The sequence below is a fragment of the Hyla sarda genome, chromosome 8 (assembly GCF_029499605.1).
Source record: "Hyla sarda isolate aHylSar1 chromosome 8, aHylSar1.hap1, whole genome shotgun sequence".
NCBI classification, from domain to species: domain Eukaryota; kingdom Metazoa; phylum Chordata; class Amphibia; order Anura; family Hylidae; genus Hyla; species Hyla sarda.
Genome location: NC_079196.1, coordinates 28638436 through 28648028, shown reverse-complemented (window position 1 = coordinate 28648028; position 9593 = coordinate 28638436). Strand labels below are relative to the sequence as shown.

Here is a 9593-nt window from a genome sequence, read left to right as displayed (position 1 = left end):
TACCAACGGTTCGTGAACCAGAATGTTGTGATCGCCCTCCTGGAGGGTGAACCCTGGTCTGAAAAGGTTAAAGAAGATCTATACACTTGGAAGACTCTTCAGGAGGAGAGTCGTGTCATGGGGAAACTGTTGGGCTACTTTCTGGCGAAAAAGGTACAAACTACCAACCCATCTATGTCGGGCCCAGTGTTATTATGAGCTGAAACGTCTGTGGCAACAGTGGAAGCGACTGTTTGTGCTGTTGTACCGAAATTCTTTGGATCCAGTCTCTGGTGATCGACTTTATCAGATTCTGGCCCCCTAAAGAGATGTGGCGAGGGTCCATGCCGGTTCCTGCCACCCCTCACATGTAATTGAGAACTTACCCACAGGAGAAATGATCAGGGCACGCCGCAATTGCTCGCTCGATGAGGATTTTTTGAACGAAGTGGTTGCTATTAGCAACAGACTGAAGCAACGTGGCTCCTGAATGGACTATTAAAAAGGCACAGAATATTGCTACTAAGAAGGGTCATTTTGACTTAATAAAAGAAAATACTCATAGCAATAAGACTCATAGTCTTAGTTCACCTGTGGTCTTCTCTACTCAATTCAGCACTGAGTTTAAGGTAATCAGCAATATCATCAAAAAGAATATGCCGATTATATACACTGATCCAGATTTTCGGACGGCATTGAAGGGGGGCATTAGGTGTGTATCCAGGAGAGCCCCAACTTTGGGCCAGACACTATCCCCTAGCCTCTTCTCTACCTCTCCGAAAAAAGTTTCTACTTGGCTTAATTGCCAAGGTACATACAAATGTGGATCTAGAAAATGCATTTGCTGTAACTACATGAACAATTCAATATCATTTACATCTACAAGTAATAACAAAACATTTAATATCAGGCAATACATTAATTGCAACACAGCTGGAATTGTGTATCTATTTACGTGCCGTGTCTGCAATGTGCAATATGTGGGTTGCACCATCAACCTGCTAAAAATCAGAGTACGAAAAGATCTATCAGATATTGCACATTTCCAGGCACGGCACGTATCAATGGTCAGCAAGCATTGTGCTGAGGTACATGGTGGAAATACCTCTAGTCTGGTGGTGCAAGGTATTGAGAGGGTGGACAAACCACTGAGAGGTGGAAACATGAGACAGAAGGTGTTGGATCGCGAAATATACTGGATTCTCACCCTTGAGACGAGGATACCGCTAGGTCTGAACAGGAGACTGGATACGATCTTACACTATTAAATTAGTTGGGTTTTATGATCACAATACTAAGAATCCAGACATTACTATGCATGTCTTGGTTGCTTTATACTTTCCAGTCACCTGTTCAGTATCTCTTATATTTATATAGGTATATAATAATAATTTTTCTGTTTAACTTGTCTATATCATGACATCTTGACTACCTGCAATTTTTTCCTTGCTCTGGTACACAATCGTTCTCCAAGATCAGCATTGAATATTTTAGGTCCAAGTGCTAGTTGTTCATTACCGTCTGGATATATTTTTAAATGGATGGAGTCTGGTTCTCTAGGTTTTTGAACAAGATATGTACAACTAATGCATAAGATTTATTTTTACAATGTTTCATTTTTCTTTTTCTCTCTTTTATAAAAATTTTGTTATAAGTGTGACGAAATAAAGATATGGTACGTACATTGTTTGTAATTATATGTGCAGACGTGATGTCACCTGATTCGGGGCTAAGCCCCGCCCAGGACGCTACCACCCTGCATATATAAACGATCTAAGTGCTAGTAACATGTGTATGACTAAGGCCCTGCGGGCCGAAATGCGTCACGTTACCTGAGTGTCTGATGTTTCCTATGGCAACTGTGCAATAAAGCAGCTCGGTTTTATACGTGTGTGCGCTGAACATTCTTCCTTTATTGAGAAATGGTGCAATGAGTGTGCAGTCTGCAACGTCGCCAAGAATGTGCATAAGGATGCAAGAGCACCACTCCATTCCATCCAGAGTGAAAGGCCCAACCAGTTGGTCGCGTGAGACCATGTCAAACTATCTCCTACACGGTCCAGGTATACTTATGCTCTCACCATGGTGGATCATTACTCCAAATGGGTTGTCGTAGTACCTGTCAAAGTTCTCACAGCCAAGACAGAGGCACAGATGTTCTACTCCAAATGGGTGCAAACCCTTGGGTGTCCGGAGTCTGTCCTAACTGACCAGGGAACGGCTTTCGAGGCCCAACTCTTACAAGAGCTATGCCAATTCCATGCCTGCAAGAAACTCCGGACCACCGCCTACCACCCTCAGGGGAATGGGCTCTGTGAACGCATCAATCACGTCTTTATTCATATGCTGCGAGAAGCCTCTGTGTCAAGACAAGAAGAGTGGCCCTGACCACTGCCCGAGTTGCTGGAGATCTGTAATAACACAGTCCATTGTTCTACGGGGTATACCCCCTTCTACTTGATGATGGCGCGACATGGGCAGTTGCCTAAAGACCGCACATTTGGGCTACAGGCCCCGATCAATAACTCTCTGCAAGCTTCTCTTGCGTGGGTGTCTGACCATCAGAGAAGGATCGAAGAAGCCAAAGAAATTGTCAGTAAGAAAATGGGCGAGGCTTAACAGAGACAACAAGAGGATTATAACAGTCATGCCTCTGCCAAACCCCTTCAATTGGGTGAAAGTCTGGCTACGAAAGTACCCAATAACTTACAAATTGGACTCCATCTGGGAAACAGAACCCTATACGGTGACAGCCATACCTTACCCCAAGTCTGATGTATATGAAATACAGAAACCTGGGTATGAGCCACAGGTTGTCCATCGGAATCGTATCAAGCTTTGTCTCAAAGAAGATCTCCCTGTGCTCCCTGCACCACCTCCTCCAGATGTCAGGCCTGCGAGGGAATACATTCCTGGTGAGGGGATCCACCCATCTATGGATTTCCTTATGTTTTCTCTAAACCAGCCGGCAATCTTCTGTGTGTCTCCAACCTCAGGACTAGTTCAACCCACGTTAGTCACCACACCAGTCCTAGTGCTGCCACAGTTGGCTCCTGCCTATACACCTGCCTCCCAAGTGCCGACCATGTCTCCCACATCTCCAGCACAAATGCCAGCTAGTCCAGAAAGTCCTGAATTGATCCCAGCTCCTGAGTTCGCTGAAGAAGAGCCGGCTGCAGCTCCAGAAGTTCCAAGAGCTCCAGATCCTCCAGGGATGGTGCTGCGCAGATCCCAAAGGTCAACACAGGGGCAGTTACCAGCCAGGTACAGAGAATAGTGCTAGTACCTCATATCATATTTAGTCAGTCTAGTATAGTTAATGATAATATATAACTAATTCAGTGATCTACTTAGAGTTTTGTGCATAAACTAGTCAAATGTAATATCTTGTTGGGACTGTAGCTAAACTCTATATTTCCAGTCCATAAATATTTAAATGTTCACGTCTAACCATTTTTCCTGTCCTCGTGCTGTACTGGCCAGAGGGTTCCCCTGCAACTTAAGTAAGACCAGTGGCGTCCCGTGTGTGCGCCCATAGGAACGGAGCACCGAGCAGGAAGAAGCACGCTGGCCAGCATTGTAAGTTACCAGCGGCACGCCAGCTTCGGTGCTCCGACCACCGCTACTCCGCTAATAGCAGCAGATTGTGACACCGGACTGGAGGAGCGGTGGACAGAGCACTGAAGTGGGGCAGTACACAGGTATACAGCCTTCAGCCATACACTGTATATGGCTGGAGGCTGTATGTCTGTGGGGCCACTGCCAACCTAATGTAGGGGAGCATACTGCCAACCTAATGTGGGGGAACATACTGCCAACCTAATGTGGGGGAACATACTGCCAACCTAATGTGGGGAACCTACCGCTAACCTAATGTGAGGGAACGTACCGCCAACCTAATGTGGGTTAACATACTGCCAACCTAATGTGGGGGAAACTATACTGCCAACATAATGTGGGGGAATAATACCGCCAACCTAATGTGGGTTAACATACTGCCAACCTAATGTGGGGGAAAATATACTGCCAACCTAATGTGGGGGAATTATACCGCCAACCTAATGTGGGTTAACATACTGCCAACCTAATGTGGGGGAAACTATACTGCCAACCTAATGTGGGGGAATTATACTGCCAACCTAATGGGGGGGAACTATAATGCCAACCTAATGATGGGGAACTATACTGCCAACCTAATGTGGGGAACTATAACCTATAACCCAGGAACTGTCATCACCAGGAACCAGTGGCCACTTCAGTCGTCCGCCCTCCAGGACTGGGCACTGAGGACGTCTGTGTTTAAGAGGGGGAGTTTGTGGTTGCCCGGTACAGGAGTTGTACCCCTGTACCCTAGCTTCCCTGTCAGGAAGCCTCCCTGCAGTGTCCCCTGGGCCCCTGGACTTGTTCTCCTTGTATAGTTATCTTTATGCTGTGTATTGTATATAAAAGTGTTATGTCTATAAGAACCATTGACATGTGATTAACCAGTGTCATGTGATTGTAACCCAGTGAGGTATCAGTGACCATGTGACCTAAAGGTGATCTGTGGGACCCCTCCTAGCCTCCCCCATATAAGCCCTGGGATTAGCTAGCTCTCTTGATTTCCAGTTAATTCTTTGGTGTGGTCCAGTGCAGTCAAGTCCTAAGAGTGAGTCTGGAGTCCAGAGGAGGCCTCAAGTCAACCACGCATCCACAAGTCAACAACCCCCAGGTCTCAGTCGGAGCCTGGTAAGCAACAAACAGGGTTTAGTCAGTCTCTGTCAAGTCAGTCAAAGTCAACCTGTCTTCAGTCAGCGTGGCCTGCATCAAAATTGTCCCAGTCCACTGCAAGTCCCAGCAAGCCCTAAGGTCTCTGAAGTCACTGGTCACCTCCGTGGGCCGGGCTAAGATGTTAGACTATTCCTCCTGTCTAACTCAGTAAAGCTACCGTTGTTCCGTAACTTGGTGTTGAAGTCATTATTGCCCCCCGTGCCTAGCCCAGGATACAGCGGTATACCTTCGGGTGGTATTGAGGATAAACCAAGCCCTGTCATCACGAACACAAGGGGTTAATGCCATCTGCCCCAAGGGGCATTCCATCTGCTCTCATCACACCTCCACGATAGATAGATAGATATGAGATAGATAGATAGATAGATAGGTAATAGATAGATATGAGATAGATAGATAGATAAATAAATAGGTGACAATCTGGTTTGACATGTAGTTGTGTTGTGTGCTCTGCATGTGCCCAGATACATAGATATGAAGTTTATCTGCACCAATGTCCCTGATTTTTCTGTTCCTTACACCTCCTGGTAAAGACCTTACTGTCTATAGTCCCTCCAGAGATATAAGTAAAGGGTATGTGATTGCAGAGTATAATAATCCCATCAGCATAGAGGACTCACACATCATCATCTCTGCGTCCCCCTGTATGAATGATGTTTGCAGGCCACGTGCCTATCCTTGACATGGAAAACAAGTACTCTTAAAGAAGCGCACTCCACACGGCGTTCCACCTTAATATAGAAATGAACCTCTTGCAATTATGTCAGCTGCTTAAATTTATTTGCAGACGGCTCAATTCATATTGATCATAACTCGACCCTGCAGTGACCTTGAACAAAGGTACTCTGCTCCCGCCATGGCTGCTATGATCAATACCCAGTGCAATTGCCTATACCTAGTTACTGATAAATGAAGTAAGAAAGGTATACTATTTCACACGCTGCCATAATAATAGCTCATTTAGCCGCCTGTTTAGAGAAAGGTTTAATATTGATACGTGTGGCAGAATAATGAGATCCTGAGACTCTTTGGAATGGTCAGAAAAACAATGGGGTTCATAGTAACTGCACATTATCAGAAATAAATCATTATTTTCCTACATTGTGAAAGGAGAAAGGGATAAAGAGAGATATAATGATATAGCAGATGACATAAAAACACTTGATTGTGCAAGCTTCCTTCATTAACCCTTTCCCAGTCAGATTGTCTCTATTTCCAACATATTCAAGTTTTTTAAAAACATTTTTATTAATTTTAAAGGAGGACTCCGGTTAAAACTTATACAGTGTCATATGCCGAATTCAGCACCTCAGGGGCGGAGCATGGCAGAGGTAAACAACAGAGCAACTTCATGTGTCCTGCTATGCCCCTTTAGGCCCTGGACTATGCATTACTCTGTGTAAATGTAGTATGGTGAACCTGGGGCCAGTGGTCGGTGCCAGTAAGTTGGGAGCTGTAATGCATGTGCTCACCCAATATGCCATTATGATGGTCCATGTACACATACTGATTGACTCGTCTGTGTCAAAGGGGGATGCACGCATAGTAAAAGTCCTGTGGAAGGACAACATGTCTCCTGCATGGTAGTTGGGGGGGGGGGGGGGGGCTGTCGTGTTCAAAGTACAATGACATAGCTATGCATAGGTTGAAAGAAACAACTAAACAGTTCTTTACTGAGACAAACTTGCAAAAATTCTTCACAAGCTTTTACACAGTAGTGCAATGGTGCTTGTGAGAAGGTACCTTTTACTAGCTGTAGTGCAGGCAGGTGTATGTGGGGGGAAATTAAGATGATACATTTCTCCTGTGGCCTTGGTAAAGACATAATGAAAAACAGTCCTGAATCCCTCTACTAAAGGAATGCCTACTGGTTGACTACAAATGGGTGAATTGTGTAAGTAAGTAGTAACCCCGAAAGTTGAGCTGCAGTTCCCTATCCTAGAATGCAGGCCTGTTCAGAGACATGATGCCAATATTTAAAAATGGGGTCAAAAGGTGACCCCAGGAATTATAGGCCTGTTAGTTTAACCACCGTTGTATGTAAATAGTTTGAGGGTTTTCTAAGAGATGCTATTTTGGAGTATCTTGATAAAAATAAATGTATGACCCCATATCAGCATGGCTTTATGAGGGATCGGCCCTGTAAAACTAACCTGATCAGCTTTTATGAGGAAGTGAGCTCCAGACTGGACCTGGGGCATTTGCTGGGTGTCGTATATCTGGATTTTTTCAAAGCATTTGACACGGTGCCAAAGATTGGGAGAATGTGTGTAAGTGGGTAAGTAACTGGCTCAGTGATAGGAAACAGAAGGTGGTTATTAACAGTACTTATTCTGATTGGGTGACTGTTACTAGTGGGGACCACTTGGGTCCTGTTCTATTTAATATATTCATTAATGACCTTGTAGAGGGGTTGAATAGTAAAGTAGCAATCATTGCAGATGATACTAAACTCTGTAAAGCAGTAAACACTATAGAGGACAGTGCACTGTTACAAATGGATCTGGATAGGTTGGAGGTTTGGGCTGGGAAGTGGCAGATGAGGTTCAACACTGATAAATGTAAGGTAATGCACATGGGGAAGAAAAATCCGGGCTGGGATTATGTATTAAATGGGAGAACACTTGGGACAACTGAGGTGGAAAAGGATTTAGGAGTCTTAGTTAATAGTAAATTTAGCTGTAGTGACCAGTGTTAGGCAGCTGCTGCCAAGGCAAATAAAATCATGGGATGCATCAATAGGGGCATAGATGCCCACGACAAGGAAATAATTCTACCACTGTACAAATCACTAGTCAGACCACACATGGAATACTGTGTACAGTACTGGGCACCAGTGTACAAGAATGATATAGTGGAGCTGGAGAGGGTTCAAAGACGGGCAACCAGGGTAATACGGGGGATGGGAGGACTACAGTACCCAGAAAGATTATCAGAATTACGGTTATTTAGTTTAGAAAAAAGAAGGCTTAGGGGAAACCTAATAACTATGTATAAATATATCATGGGGCAGTACAGGGATCTCTCCCATGATCTATTTATACCCAGGACTGTATCTATAACAAGGGGGCATCCTCTACGTTTAGAGGAAAGAAGGTTTCTACCTCAGCACAGACAGAGGTTCTTTACTGTAAGAGCAGTGAGACTGTGAAACTCTCTCCCGGGGAAGGTGGTCATGGTGAACTCGCTAAGAGTTTAAAAGGGGCCTGGATGCATTTTTGGAGAATAATAATATTACAGGTTATGGATTCTAGATTTATAGGGATAGAAGGTTGATCCAGGGATTTATTCTGATGCCATATTGGAGTCAGGAAGGAATTTTTACCTCTAAGATTAGTTTTCTTTTTCCTTCCTCTGGATCAACTCAGTAGAAACTCATTAGGGATATGGGTTGAACTTTATGTACTCTGGTCTTTTTTCAACCTTACAAATTATGTTACTATGTGATGTAACAGCCACAAAGCCCTGGCCCCTGCCTAAAGCCCTTGTAGGTTCCAGGAATGCAAAGAGGCCCTTGTGAAGCTTCTCCTCTCTGACTTAGTAATTACTCCTTCTTGGAGGCAGGAGAAATAGCTAAATATCCCGTTTGATAGGGCTATACATTGTTACTGTCATTCACACAAACTGTTGACATGTTGTCCAGTCATGTTAAAAGTTTAGATCATATCGCTTCTCTGCCTTTTGGCTAAGATCATGTGTAGTATCTGTTCTTATCAGATTAATATCTGATACGTCTCCTATCTGGGGACCATATATTAAATGGATTTTTGAGAACGGGGGCCGATTTCAAAGCTTGCCTCTGTTTCCTATCTAGTCTCTTCGGGTGCAGCGCACCGAAAAAATGTTTTAATCATACCCTATCTTAGTCCTGAGATTCGCTGTGATTGTGAGTCATAGCCGAGTGTGCGCTTTACTTCCCAGTCAGCTGGCTGATCCGACTGATGCATTCCATTATAGTCTATGGGGCACATAGAGGCTGTTTTGACATGTTCAGGTTTCTTATTGCGATTAATGGATCTGTGCCTGACTTCGAATTTAACAATTGCAAAAAAACTAGAAACTAAATGTCTGAACACACCCTTAGTGTATTGGAAATTTTTTATAATTGTTCAATGAATGACCTTTATTTGTTAATACCTCCTTAGAATCTGAACTGCTCATTGCGAAGATGTTACATGAAGCTCATCGCCTCTAATGAATCCTCTGTCTGTCTGGGACTCAGATACTACAGTCATTTATGAGTAAAGGTATATATATATAGAGTAAAGGCACATGTATATAAATATAAATACTTATGAGTAAAGGTATATATATATATATATATATATATATATATATGTGTATATATATATATATATATATATATATATATATATACACACACACACACTAGGACATCAATAAACCTTGGTGGAGATGCATTAGTCAGCATGGCCTGCGGCTTTAGATAACTGTAAATATTGGTAATTGCTTCTCTCAGCGCAGATTAGATCTGATCGCAGGGATCACCATCAGATATATAATTATAGGAATGGGGTGAATGGGACTTATCTTCTGGTTCTGGGTACAGTCACCCCACCATGCCACCAGGATGATGCCGCCATGAAAACAGCGCCAGATTAAAGTTGGACGTATACGCCGCACTGCAGAGTGCTGTACTTTACCTATGGCTGTCAGGGCATGCTTTACAAACTCAGCTCTGTGTGGTGACTAGGTGGTGCAGGTAATAGTGTAGGGTATGTTTGTATAAACCCTATGTTGTCGTGATGCCAGGGTGAAGTTTCCTTAGAGTAATGGTCCTACCGCCAACCCTCCCAGAAACGGTAGAGAGAAATAATTGAATG

At 43.7% G+C, this 9593-nt stretch overlaps 1 non-coding gene across 1 annotated transcript; it reads left to right on the top strand.

Moving 5' to 3' along the window:
- Positions 1 to 8414: 8414 nt before the first annotated feature.
- On the top strand, positions 8415 to 8604 carry LOC130288638 (U2 spliceosomal RNA). The gene has a single exon (XR_008847456.1). It is a non-coding gene; the product is annotated as a U2 spliceosomal RNA (small nuclear RNA).
- The last annotated feature ends 989 nt before the right edge of the window (positions 8605 to 9593 follow it).